This window comes from Haemaphysalis longicornis, unplaced genomic scaffold (genome assembly GCF_048455015.1).
Source record: "Haemaphysalis longicornis isolate Haplotype H1 unplaced genomic scaffold, Haemaphysalis longicornis Haplotype H1 scaffold_14, whole genome shotgun sequence".
NCBI classification, from domain to species: Eukaryota; Metazoa; Arthropoda; class Arachnida; order Ixodida; family Ixodidae; genus Haemaphysalis; species Haemaphysalis longicornis.
The window spans coordinates 62,444,455-62,457,554 of record NW_027526245.1 but is presented as its reverse complement, the minus strand read 5'-3'; the positions used below and the strand labels follow the sequence as shown (position 1 = coordinate 62,457,554).

Sequence of the window (13,100 nt, the reverse complement as noted above, 5' to 3'; positions counted from 1 at the left end):
CTGCACTGCTCTAAGTGCAAATTGATTGCGAGCATTCCATGAGGCTGAAATTTTGTTCAAGTCACAAAATAAAACTCCCGGGAGAATCCGGGAAGCGTTTAGCTATAGTGTCGGACCTCGAGGGCGAGTGCGTGAGCACTCCGGCCGTTTTGTTTTAGGCAAGGGAAACCGAGTTTGTGCCTGATAAATATTAGAGTTTTAGCTGGCCATTGAAGAAGGTCCTCTGAGGTACCAGCGGCCCGATTAGCAACTCCAGCCAATGCCGTTCGGTGCCAAGGGCGCGCCACGGATGCGCAATGGCGCTCCCGCATCTATCGCAGCGTTGCGTACCCGGGGCGGCAACGAAAGAAAGCAACACGCGCTTCCCTTGAGACACATGTAAGAAAACCAAACAAATAAATAAATCCAATGCGTGTTTCGCGGCAGTATTTGTCTTGCTTGCGGAAAAACAAATTAAGGGGCATGTCTCTCTCCCCCCTGCTTTACATTTATTCGTGGCGCTTTAAAGCACGTCACAGTGGGCCATGCCGTGAAGTTTTAGAGTACGTCAGAGACCGAACTGCCGCAGAGGGAATCCGGGCCACTATTTTAACGCGATAGCGTTATCAGGCTCATGGGCTTATTCTCGACACACGAAATGCGCCGTGAAGTGTGAATTTGCCGGAACTCTTTTGTGATTGGCTTTCAATTTTGGTCACATGCGTCCAGTTGACAGAGCGGTTGTGCCTGCTTTCATTATTTTGGCGTTTCATAACTTTTACTGGCACCAGTTCTAAAGTTTGCCTCTTTTCTCTCTAGTGAAAGCGTATAATTGTTCGCCGGCAATTAAGCACACTAGACGAATAGCGGCGGACATGACAACGTAAACCTGTCTTTCTGTTAAATAACAACACCGCTTGTATGTCACGCCCTCTCTGTGACTGTCTGTGATAGCCTGCCGTAAATTAGCGGGAAGGTTTACGTCACACATTGGTAACTTCAGCCTGCGTAAAAGCGACGTAGTGTTACGTAACAGCTTGAAAATGGTGGCTGCTGTCGTTGTGAAATAGGGCAAAAAATTCCACCGACCTTCGGCGCCGTGATATCCCCGCGAATTTGCAGCAGGCGCCGTTTCGCATAACGGCAGGTTTAAAACTGTTTTCTAGCGAAAGAAATAATAGTTTTGAGTGTTGCCAAGTAAGCTATAACGACGCTTAAAAATAACGTCCCCCATCTTGTTTCTATGTTTGGAAATAAAATAGCAATTATTTGTTTGGGGTGACAGCAACATAGGAGGGCAGTACAAGCCTCCCCGTTACAAAGAGCCTAAAGCATGGCATTTCTCCAAACTCCTCCTAGTAAGCTGCTGGGTCACATGATCGAACTCAGGAGAAAAATAACAGAGAAAAGTGACTCTTTTGTTCATTACAGCGCTGATTGAAGTTGAGCTTGACGAATGAGTGAATCGACGGCATCGGTATGCTCCGCCTTTATCAGGCGTAGCGTTTCGCTGCCCTTACGCGTCATACAACCTATGGTCACGGCCGTCTTTTTCTGTGATCACACCATAAACTTCTTACATAGCAGCAGGCGATGGCGTGGCGGCGGTGGCGGCCGGGAAGGTGAAAACGCAACAAAGCTTGCATTGAAGCAGCGAGCTCAACTATGTCTCTAAAAGCGATTGAAAAAAATAAACACATATGGTAAAAAATACTGTGTGATGACCTTTGGCTCACCACCCGCCTTTCGCTCGCTGTTGGATCAACGTCACGCCAGTTTGACGCCAATTTTGACCTGCTTCCCTTGGCAGTCTCAGCTGGTGTCCTTAATTTTTTAATACGTGCCAAGTGTTTTATGTGCCATATGCGATACCTTGGTTGTGATCTTTATCAGCGAAGCGTCAAATTACACTGCCTATATTCAGAGCTATACGTCCATCAGGTCCCTGATTGCTCACGCTTTGCCTACGCGAAAGACATGACAAATTCAGTGTGAATTGATGCAGTGGAGAACAGGGAGAATAGGGCCCATTTTTCAATTTTCCCGTGTCGGCCAGCCGTCCGCTATCAGCCGTGCTCATCAAGGGTCGGCGGAAACACGTCGATTCCATCCGGAAGCTACAAGTGAGGAAGGCAGGTTCGAAGGCTCCGCTGAATCTTCAATACGCCTAGCACCAACTAAAATGACTAAAGAAGGACAGTGAAAGTACCGCCGAGGCGAAAGGAAAGATACGCGAATTCGTCAGGCGCAGCGCCTGCGCAGTGAACTTCATTCTACGCTCAATCGTTGGTGTAATGCTCGGTAGATCATCGCCAGCCCTGCCCGCAACTAAGGCCATCACACCAAAGCGGCTCTCCCATCATAACTAATGCCGGCATCAACATTGTGTCACATAACAAAAACAGGGGCAGAAGATTATCGGCACTCTCTCGAAAACCAAGGAAGCTCTCGAGTATGAGCAGAAACGAACTAAAATGGCTCCCAATAAGTAATAAAATTCCGGTGGATAGCACTTAATTGCACTCATTTTAATTTACTTTTTGGAATTTTCTGCGGCTCTGTCATCGCTGAAAGGTGTGTTGGGCAAAGGAGTGATGGCACCACGCAACGAAGATGAAAAAAACCACACAAAGTACTTGAGCATGTCCTCCCAGATTACACAAAAGCAAGAATCCACGGCGCGCGACCCTACACCAAACCGTGAGATCTGTTCTCAGAATAGCCGAAGTACAGAAAATATTTAACGAATTAGGCCACATTGTAAAACGCATAACCAGTGAGTCGGCAAGAGTGCGGGAGGAAACGATAAGACTTATCCAGGCACTGCAGGCAGGGGTGGGCGCATGCACGCGCAAGTGTAGGTTTCATGCCCTTACTGATGAAATGTCCGTTGTGCTGACAGGAAATGTGGATGTCAAACGGCCCAAGGTGACCTGCCCGGTGTCCTCAGTGGTCGAGCCCATTAGATTGGTGTGTTACCCAAACAACGCCGGAGGGAAACAGACAGCTCCATGTTTGTCCGCTAGAATAAAGATCGGGTCATTCCAAGTTTCATTCAGTTAATTGGTTAGAAATTATGCTCAATCACAAATTACAAACAAACTTGTTTTGTTTCGTGCACACCGTGGATCCTGCTTCACAGAAGGGAAGGGCATTAATTTTTTTTCATTTAATTTCATTTTCTTTGGCCGTCCGCCATATTTAGGGCCATCGCTCTTTCACGCCGACGCCGAACACCGCATAACTTTTGTACCGTTCTAAGATTGAATGAATACGCTAGAGAAAGGACCGCAAGGTTCTCATATCTGAATAAATAAATAAAGAAACAGAAACACGCTCACTCTATGCAGGCACTCATAACGCCTTCAGTCAAAGCGACACAAACATCTGGCCACGCGAAGATTTGCTCATCAAACTAACAACCGAAATGTTACAGACTCATACAAACCCTTTGTTTGTATGAGCTACCGGACAATGCAAACATTTTCGCGGGTTCGATTCCCGGCCGCGGCGGCCGCTTTTCTGATGGAGGCGAAAAGCAAAAACGCCCGTGTGTACGAGATTTCGGCGCACGATAAAGATCCCCAGGTGGTCAAAATTAATCCGGAGCCCTCCACTACGGCGCGCCTCATCGCCTGCGTTGCGTCGGCGCGTTAAACCCCACAATCAAAAAATCAATCAACAATGCAAACATTTCAACCATGAGCTAACAATAGAAAATTTAAAGGCAGATCATATACACTCTCTGCATTTCAAAAATGTAAATGAACTATCAAACTCAATACAAAATAAAAGACATTTGGACAATACTCAAAGGGCAGAGTCTATAATAACGAAGCGTCAAAGTCAATATTTTATGAGACTGGATAAATTATGGTCAGGGGTTCTAACGGTTTTAATATAGCCGGGACGTTGTACTGTAATTACAATAAATTGTTTTGCAAAAATGCTATGGCAAAATCATAGTTAGCGTTCTACTCAAACTTCACATCTGATATATAGTTACACAAGGTAATGTACGCTTCTCTAAACCGCGCCGGGACAGTCGGTTGGGGCAGCAAATAGGGGGTTAGAGGGGAGGCGCCTGGGAACGCCTAGTTTCTGCGTGTATCACGTTCCCTGCGCTTGGAGCTGCTGGCGTCTTCGCCAGGGCGATAGAGACGCTGGACGCTCTTTCTAACGTATGGTATTACTCGGCACAGTCGCTATGGCCCGCCATTCTAAATAATTACCAACCTTATAAGCAATATAAGCAGTCCTATATGAGAATATGAAGGCACTGGGACGTTTTTTTACTTATCTGTACTGTGAACCGGTTTTTGCGCGGCAAACAAACCTGCTCAAGAAGACAGAGAGCGTGACGCGATAGCAGCGGAGACTGTCGTCAGGACCAGCCCTGGAAAAGCCGCACTGCTAATAAGAGAATGCAATAAGTGGCATTCGGCATAAAACAGTCCGACAGGCACCGCCAAATGTCCGCCCACACAGGCAGCAATACCGTTGTCGTGTGCCAGATACATCTAACCCGAAGAAAGGTGTACTTAGGGCACACTAGACGGCGCATCAATTACCGTTGGTGCTGGCACAATCCCCGTTTAAACTTACGGACTACACACGCCTCTCTGCCCATTCTTCAGCCTGCACCTTGGAGCCAAGGCTATCTTGTGTGAAGATTTTGCCGAAAAGTGAGCGTTACAAGTGTCCAGAACACGCACAAGCTTCTTACTTGAAAACAAATGGACAAAAGGGACATTACTCATACATATGTGCGTCTGCATGGGGCTGAACGGCGTTTTTCATAAACCACTTTGTAGTATGCACGTCCACGGGTCGCCTGTATAAATGCTGAACTGTACGAGGAAACTTTGTTCAAACTTTGCGAACCCTCCCGTCTTCTGCCGTTGCACCCGTCTTTAGTTTGCTGGTCGTCTTTGGCTGGTTTATTCATGTTTACGAGTCCTAAGTTAGCATATCACTGTTTTTCAAGTTGTTAGGGAACAAGCGCTGTTGTCCTAAAAGGGTATGACGCACGATTATCCCTCTACAGAAAAACGACAACACCATGAATAAACACTTCAATATGCTGAATGACACACTACTTTCCTACAAGAAGAGATTGAGCACAATTAAAGCAGAGAGTTGGGCGAGTTGGTTACTGACTAATGAACTCGTACTTCTAGCGAACTTTAACACAGGACGAAGAAGGAAAAGACGAAACACATATGCTAGAATTAAACTTGGTTTATGCAAAAGGGAATAAGAAAGCACGAATATATGTACATGATTAAAAAAAAACAAGCACATGATAACGTGGAAATGAAACGGCGGAATCTTTGCACTCGCTCTTTTCACTATTGACATTGAAACACAAACAACGCCTGATCACATTACAAGACATGATCTGTACGGACACGTGTGCACACCAGTCGGCGATTGCGCATGGTCAAGAGACACTCCTTCTCTCACCAAAAAGTGGATTTCTGTGGTCGAAAGTGCCAAAGATGGGGCACTCACCCAGTTCTCACCCTCCATGTTAACCACAAAAGCCTCGAAAAGTTTGAGAATAACATCTAAACAAGAGGCACGTCTGCATGAATTTGGGTGTGTACTCGTACCTACGGCGATGGTCAGAAAGGTGGCCAGCTCCCATCTGCGCACTCACAGCTGCGCAGACTCCCTCAACCTGTCATTGAGGCATCTGCCGGTTTGACCGGCGTAGCACCGTTTGCAGTCGAGAGGGATCCGGTAAACCACACCCGTCGCGCACTCCACAAACTTTTTTGAATGTTTTGTGGCGCAGCAGGGCTCATTGCAGGGCTCATTGACCCTTCGCACCATCTTCGAAAGCTTCCTAGGAGCCGAAAATACCACCTGCACACCACATTTGCCACCGACTTTCTTCAGGCGGGAGGACACCCGGTCCACGTATTGCACAGCCACGACAGCGGTTTTCTCTCTCAGGCCATCCACACCTGCGCTCACGCGCTTTTCACCTCCTTCATAAGGCTCTCCGCCACCGAAACCACCATTTCTGAAGGATAGCCAGCCATTTGCAATCTTTCAGCTTGCTGCAGCAAGCTTGTCTGCATTTTGTTCGGGCAGGACAAGTTCATGTCCTTGAACATGCGCAATCGCCGACTGGTGTGCACACGTGTCCGTAAAGATCATGTCCTGCAATGTGACCAGCTGTTGTTTGTGCTTCAATGTCAGTAGTGATAAGAGCGAGTGCAAATATTGCGCCGGTTCATTTCGACTGAATCACGTGCTTGTTTGTTTGGTTTTTTTTTCGAATCATGTACATATATGCGTGTTTTCTTGTTTCCTTTTGTATACACCAGGTTGAAGTCTAGCGTGTGTTTCGTCTTTTCCTTTTTTGTACTGTGTTAAAGTTCGCTTGAAGTATGAGTTCATTAGATTGAGCACTATCTCGAAGAGCTGGAGTTGCTTGTCATTCCACATGCTTATTGATCCGCCATTCCACGTCAAAGTCACTAATGCAGCGTTGGCGTTCCTTGTTCCGCTCTCTCTAAAATGGGGAAGCAGGGCGGCCAGCCACCTAGCGTTATTGTTATACGCCGCCCCGTAGTGATATAGTTCTCAATTTCTGGCAACTGAGTTACCGCTTCCATGGCTATTGGGCTGTGGGCTGGGATTATAATGATGAGGATGAGTCTCGGCCTACGTAAGAGCATATCCGTATTTTTTAATGGTGATAGTCATTATCGGGCTACGTATTCAACAAACCTTTCTGCCCGTCTATCCGTCTGTCTGTTTGTCACTCGATTCAGCCGCCCGGTCAAACGTAAAAGTAATTTTAGAACAAGATGTTCATATTGGCAGCATATATTGGGGTGGCGAAGCTGCTTTGCTGCTTCCTACCAATACTACAATAGAAATGTTCGACACCTACAGCGTTATTTTGCCCGACTAGGGTATTAACGTTACGTTCTGCAAATGTTGTATTTTCTCTATGCTTCCGCCCTCCTAAAGGAAACATAGCAGCGTTTATAAACTTCTTCAACCAGGTTGTCACATTTATTGCAACTAATAATTATACTTTGATTGCCGGAGGTGACTTTAATATTGATATAGGAAATAGAAATCAGGTTACACCGGAACTGGATAGTATTTTATTTTCGAAGGGGTTTCGCAATGTAATAAATGTGCCGACAAGGGTCACACCAGACAGTCAAGCCATTTTATATCTCTTTATTACCAACTCTTTGCTCTCGGAATTCGAGGCAGGTGTGGTATCGTGTCCGGTGAGTGACCACTTTCTGAAGTTACTTTGCATAGACAGGATTGGGGAGGAAAATAATAGACGTAAAACTATTAAGTACCAACATATAACGGATACTGCACTTGAAGCTTTCAGGAATGCTGTTGCACAGGTAGCTTGGAGCAATATTATGAGGCTCAACAAACCGAACGATGCGTATAATCAATTTATAGATGTTTTTAAACAAGTATACAGTTAACATTTTCCCACTAAAACACGCCAAAAAAAGCGGAAAATACGTAAACCTTGGATAACACGAGAACTCAGGCTACAAGTGAATGCAAAAGATAAGATGTACAGGACGTTCCTGAACACCCCAACAATTGAAGATTTAAAAAACTTGAAAAAGTATCGAAATAAACTAACTGCAATGCTGCGGTCTGCACGGGCTGAATTGTACTCTAATATTTTTGATGTCACGAAGGGTCGACATGACGTAGTCTGGCCGAAGTTGAACGCGTTACTGCGCCGTTATCAGCTTAATACTCTTCCTCGAAACCTCAAAGTACATGAGACAGTGTTATCTGGAATGGACCTCGCGAATGCCTTCAACAATTTTTTTAAGACTATGACGTCAAGCGGTTCGAATAATGACGCATACCGATACCTCCAATCCCAAAACATTGAATCGGTATTTTTAGAACCAGTTCCCGCTGAAGAAGTTATCTCAATTGTCGTGAATTTGAGTAATACCACCAGTCGTAATATACATGATATCCACATTTGTCCTGCAAAGTATGTAGTGGACATTATAGCACTTGTACTTGTGCATATATTTATTCCTCCTTAAGTGCAGCAGTTTTTCCAGAGCAACTGCAAAATGCAAAAGTGTCGGTTTTTTATAAGAAAGGTGACCGTAATGATTTAGGAAACTATAGGCCTGTGTCAATTCTTCCCATTTTTCCAAACCATTTGAGAAAATCTTGCACTCCCGACTATGAAAATTTATTACAAAGCATAACCTACTTATCCCAAATCAGTTGGCTTTCTATAAAAACAAATCGACTGAACTAGCTCTCCTCGAGCAAAAAGAGTATATTCTTACGCAATTCGAAAGTAAGAATATCGTTATAGGTGTTTTCATAGACTATTCAAAAGCGTTCGACCTCATAAATCACGACTTACTCTAGATTAAACTTGAATGTTATGGTATACGTGGGCATGCCGCACTGCTTACCAAATCATCTTTCTAACAGACAACAGGTAGTTTCCATAAAAAATACGTTTTCAAACGTCAGACCACTAGTATCGGGCGTTCCGCAAGGGAGCATACTCGGCCCACAATTGTTTAATATCTATATTAATGATATAGTAAGTATTCGTTTGAAGCAGCAGCTCACCGGCCGCGCTAGCGCACGAGGGCACGGGGACACGGACCATGACGATCGGGCTGCTAAGCCAGGAGCGGCGCTCAATCCAGCGATGTCGCTAAAGCTGCTGCTACAAGTTCCTCCGCAAAATTTGTTATCTATGCTGATGACACCAGCATATTTTTTTTTCAGGTCAAAACCTAAATGAACCTATTCACACATGCAATAACACAAAGAAATCGTTGGAGAAATGGTCTCAGGCAAATTATATGCGTGTAAAGGAAAACAAAACCAAAGCCGTGAAAAATTTGACCTAAAAACAAACAACTTCCTGTTCATGATGTTATTACTCTGAATTCAGGACCCATAGAAATTGTTAATAGCTTTAAGTGCCTTGGTGTCGTCCTTTCTGCCTCTATGACCTGGGAAAATCACGTGAGCAATGTGACAGCAAAACTAGTTCAGATTACAAGTGTTGTTGGACGTGTTAGATACCTTCTTCAAAATCCACGAAACTGTTGCTTTACAATACTCTATTTAGTACTTATCTGAATCTCCTTTTCCTTTTACAAAAAAATGTTTTTGCAACATGTTTATACTGTCCCCTATATATCACCAAGTTCTGCTCTTTTTCTCCAAGCTGGCGTGATCAAAATTTCGAACCTATACGAATATCGTCTCAGCGCTCAATTTAATGAAGAAACATCTAGGAACATTAATTACATCCGAAATCTTGCTGACCTGCGTCAAAAAATGGTTATACCCCACTAGGCAAAGGGAACAATGGATAGTGTCTACGGCACGAACAAACTTCGGAAAGGCACTTGTACGACCCACACTTCCATCCTTTTAAATAAATACGTTAAGGAGACTCAATTTATCTACATGCTCATTTCGTTAATTATGTAGTACATATGCGAAACTGTGATGTTGTTTATTGCTCTTGTGATACTACACACGTGACGAAATTATACTGGAGATGTAACTATGTAAAAATGTTTTGTATATCTTTTTTCAATGAGGCAATGTATGCCCCTTTCACAAATGCATCCTCATTGCAACTGTGTTTCTTTTGTTGCGCTGTCTAACAGCCGCAACAGAAGTTCTTTCTATATTTTTTTCTCAATGAGGCAATGTGTGCCCCTTTCACAAATGTATCCTGATTTCAACTGTGTTTCTTTTGTTGCGCTGTCGAACTACGGTTAATTAAGGGAGCTGAGGCTTCGTCAAGCCTGCTTTAGACAGCTTTTTTCTGCATTTTCCCGTCTGTATCTACAAGGTGGAAGTAAGCATTATTATTATTATTAGTATTATATTGGCAACACATTTCGAAATGACTAAATCTGGCAGTGCTCCCTACTTGTGAACATTTTTCAGCAAAAACAAATATGGTATTTCCGGCAAAGCATCACTAGACAACTGGTGCTAGCAGCGTTCTTTTCATGAAAATAGAACTCTGCTTGATTTTCCGATAATAAATAAGAAAATCGCGGGACATCTCTACTAGCGTGAAAGCTGGAGATGGGCGATGCGTGCAGTGTATTAGAGTATTCAAGTATTGTGCGCCTCTCTCTCTCTCTCTCTTAACGCACGGCGCGCGCGGATTGGGCACCGGAGAAGCGCCGGTGGGAGCAGCAATCGCACACTTGCGGAGGCAGCGGCGCCGTATCTTCTCTTGAACCGGATTTAAGCAATTAAATGAGAGGCAGACTGGCCGTAAGTTGTCTTCGTGTCACGCGCCGCAGCATGCAAAGAAATACACTAAGAAGTAGCGCGAGGCGTTGGAAAACGAGTGCCTTGGTGTTCCAGTGCCGTTACTACATGAGACGACAGGAGACTCCGACAGCGCAAGCCCCTAAGGTGCTTCGACCCTAAAACGCGCTAAAATAATTTATTTACTCAGAACACAAAACGAGTTGCCTCCCGATATTTGTGCACGTGGTGTGAGCGCCGCGACCAAATGTCAAAATAAGTCCTAACAGATGACACGGCAGCAGTGCGAATGCGGGAAAATTGAATGCAGAAAACATCCACTGCATCTACCTAGGCTGAACGAGACAGGAGAAAACAGCGTGAGAGGTCGGTGAGAGAGAGAGAGAGAGAGAGAGAGAGAGAGAGAGAGAGAGAGAGAGAGAGAGAGAGAGAGAGGAGAGGCAGTTACGAGTCACAGGTGGCAGAAGAGTCGTTTTTTGACGACATTTGTAGCCAAGCGGGCAGATATGCGGCAATTTTTTACTCGGAAGCAGGTGTACATCATATTGTGTCATAAAAATGCGATGTGATTAGCGATTGGAATCGTGGTGTACTCGCGCTTTCCCTTCCTCGCCGGTAACTCTTCGTACGATAAGCGCCGTATAACTGCCGTGATCAGTACAGCTGTGCACAGCCAAGTATGAGCTCTCCTCTCGCCGTGCGCTCACTGGCCAGGTATGCCAGGAGAATCCAGCAACAGAACGCGCAACGAAGAACCGTCTCTTGTCGGCAGATAAGCTATCAGTACTGATAGAGTTGTTTCGCTCCCGGCGGGCCTCTTCTGTGCAAATGCCCGTGTCGGTAGCCCTTCCACTGGTTGGGCGCACGTCTGTCCCGCGCGAAAATATCGGCGCAGAGAAGCTCACAGTTGGACGGCTCACACATACGGAAATGACGGGCCGCACAAAACGACACCGCCACTTGTGATCAGGTGTAGCGTAGACACCGAGTGACGGGCGCACTACCGCTGTAACGCTTCCAGTGCTTCTATTCACGCTACGGTAAGTGAACCACCATGAAGGTAGCTGTGTGCCTATCGACAAATAACTGCGCAGAAATCTTGAAAAATTGTATTCCTCTTTGCTGCTTCCTGCCGCACCTTACACCAGAATACAGCTTGTTAATGAAATGTGTAGGGTCTCCCTGTTAGAATGGTTCTGTCAGCGTAAATACCAATACAGGGAAATCTTGTGCCTATCTACAGCCACAAAGAGGTGCTTAAACCATAAGCTTAACGAGTGTCGCCTACATTTTTTGGGGTTTGTACTTAGAACGCACACGAATATTGCCAGTTTGTTTACTCCAATGAAAGCCATACTTGAATATGCCACTGCTTAGCGGACGACAATTCCAAACCCCACGTGCTCTTCACCGTAGAGTTGTTTAGTAACAACAGCCTTTCTTCGGCTACTTAAATCTGAAATGTTTGGTCTCAATGTATTTCTGTGTGTCGGTCAATTTAGCCGCCCGGCCAAAACATAAGAGAATTCTGAAACGAGAAGTTTATATTGACAAAATCTCTCCAAACCTCTAAATATGATACCACACTTTCTTCGAGACAACATTGTTCACCAAAAAGAAAACATTAAGCATATTTGAAGCCAAACATCAACTCATGTGTGGTACTGGGCAGTGTTCAATTGAAAATAGGTGTGCGTGTGATAGTTCCCGTAGGAAAAAAAATTCACGTTGAAAACGATGTTTTAACCGAGAAATACAAAAAGCTCACGTCCAGGCGTATACCCCTCGTGGCTCCATTCGAAAGCTTCCAACTGAAGGAGCGCAAGCAGTGGAACGTGGTAAATGTGAATTGGCTTGAGCCAACCTTCACTGTGTGTATCGTGGGGAGCGAAAGTTGAGGTGAAGAGCGTGATGGTTGGGCACAGGAAGGGAGAGGCATGTATTAGGCAGGAACGGCAGAAGACTATCGCCTTTCAACAACATTTGCAGCTGAGTGAGCAGATCTGAGGACAATTTTTCTGGCCTGACACTTTTGAAGACGATAGCCTTTCCTGGGCAACTTAAACACACAAATTTTGGTCTCTCTGTATGTCTGTCTGTCAGTCTGTGACTCGATTCGGCCACCCGGCCAAAGTAAAAATGGATACTGCGCAATAGCCTTATATGCTCACAGCCAAATGTCTAAGCCCGGTTTATATGTTCATACTTGTCAACTTGTTGAACAAGAACAAGACATTACTCAAATATAATGCAGGAAAATAGTACACAAGGGATATTTACAGTGTTCCTTTATTAAAAAATCCATGGATGCTTGGTTTTCGATAGCAAATAATATTCTACATCTACTGCAGAAAACCACCGCCTGCTGGTGCCCGCACCCCCTCCAGGCAGCATATGAGAAATCACGCGGCCAGAGAAATGAAAGGTTCCACTAGCTAGGTTCCACGTTTTGCTTGAAACGCACGTGGAGCACGGCAACGCGGTTCTGTAAACATTGAAATCGGCCGCCTCGATTCACGCGCGTCTCCGCCGTACTGCTGCGCTGGCGTCGAGGAAGCCGCCGGTAAAATCGCGGTAAATTCAACGCGGTAAATTCAAATCGCCTTGCGCGAACCTTCAGTGTGTTTACCTTGGGATGAGCGCGACGGAACAGGAACAGCATGAGAGGTGAGCGGGAAAGCGAAGGGGGGAATTTCCTTGGCAAACGTCTACAAAGGCTATCGTCTTTCGCCGACATTTGCCACGAAAGGAGCCGATACGCGGCCAATTTTTTTGTATACGCCATGAATGGTGAACTAGAAAATTTAATCTTTCATTTT

At 45.1% G+C, this 13,100-nt stretch overlaps 2 protein-coding genes across 4 annotated transcripts in view; one reads left to right on the top strand and one right to left on the bottom strand.

Annotated features, from left to right (window-relative positions):
- Positions 1 to 13,100, bottom strand: part of LOC144164935 (uncharacterized) — a 66,029-nt gene that overhangs the window by 35,205 nt on the left and 17,724 nt on the right. The window lies entirely within an intron of this gene.
- LOC144165309 (carboxypeptidase Q-like) overlaps positions 11,089 to 13,100 on the top strand; it is a 57,313-nt gene continuing 55,301 nt past the window's right edge. For all 3 annotated transcript variants that reach the window (XM_077695429.1, XM_077695430.1, XM_077695431.1), the window contains exon 1: positions 11,089 to 11,321. The gene's annotated coding sequence lies outside the window, so the exon portion shown is untranslated. The remainder of the gene's footprint in view (positions 11,322 to 13,100) is intronic.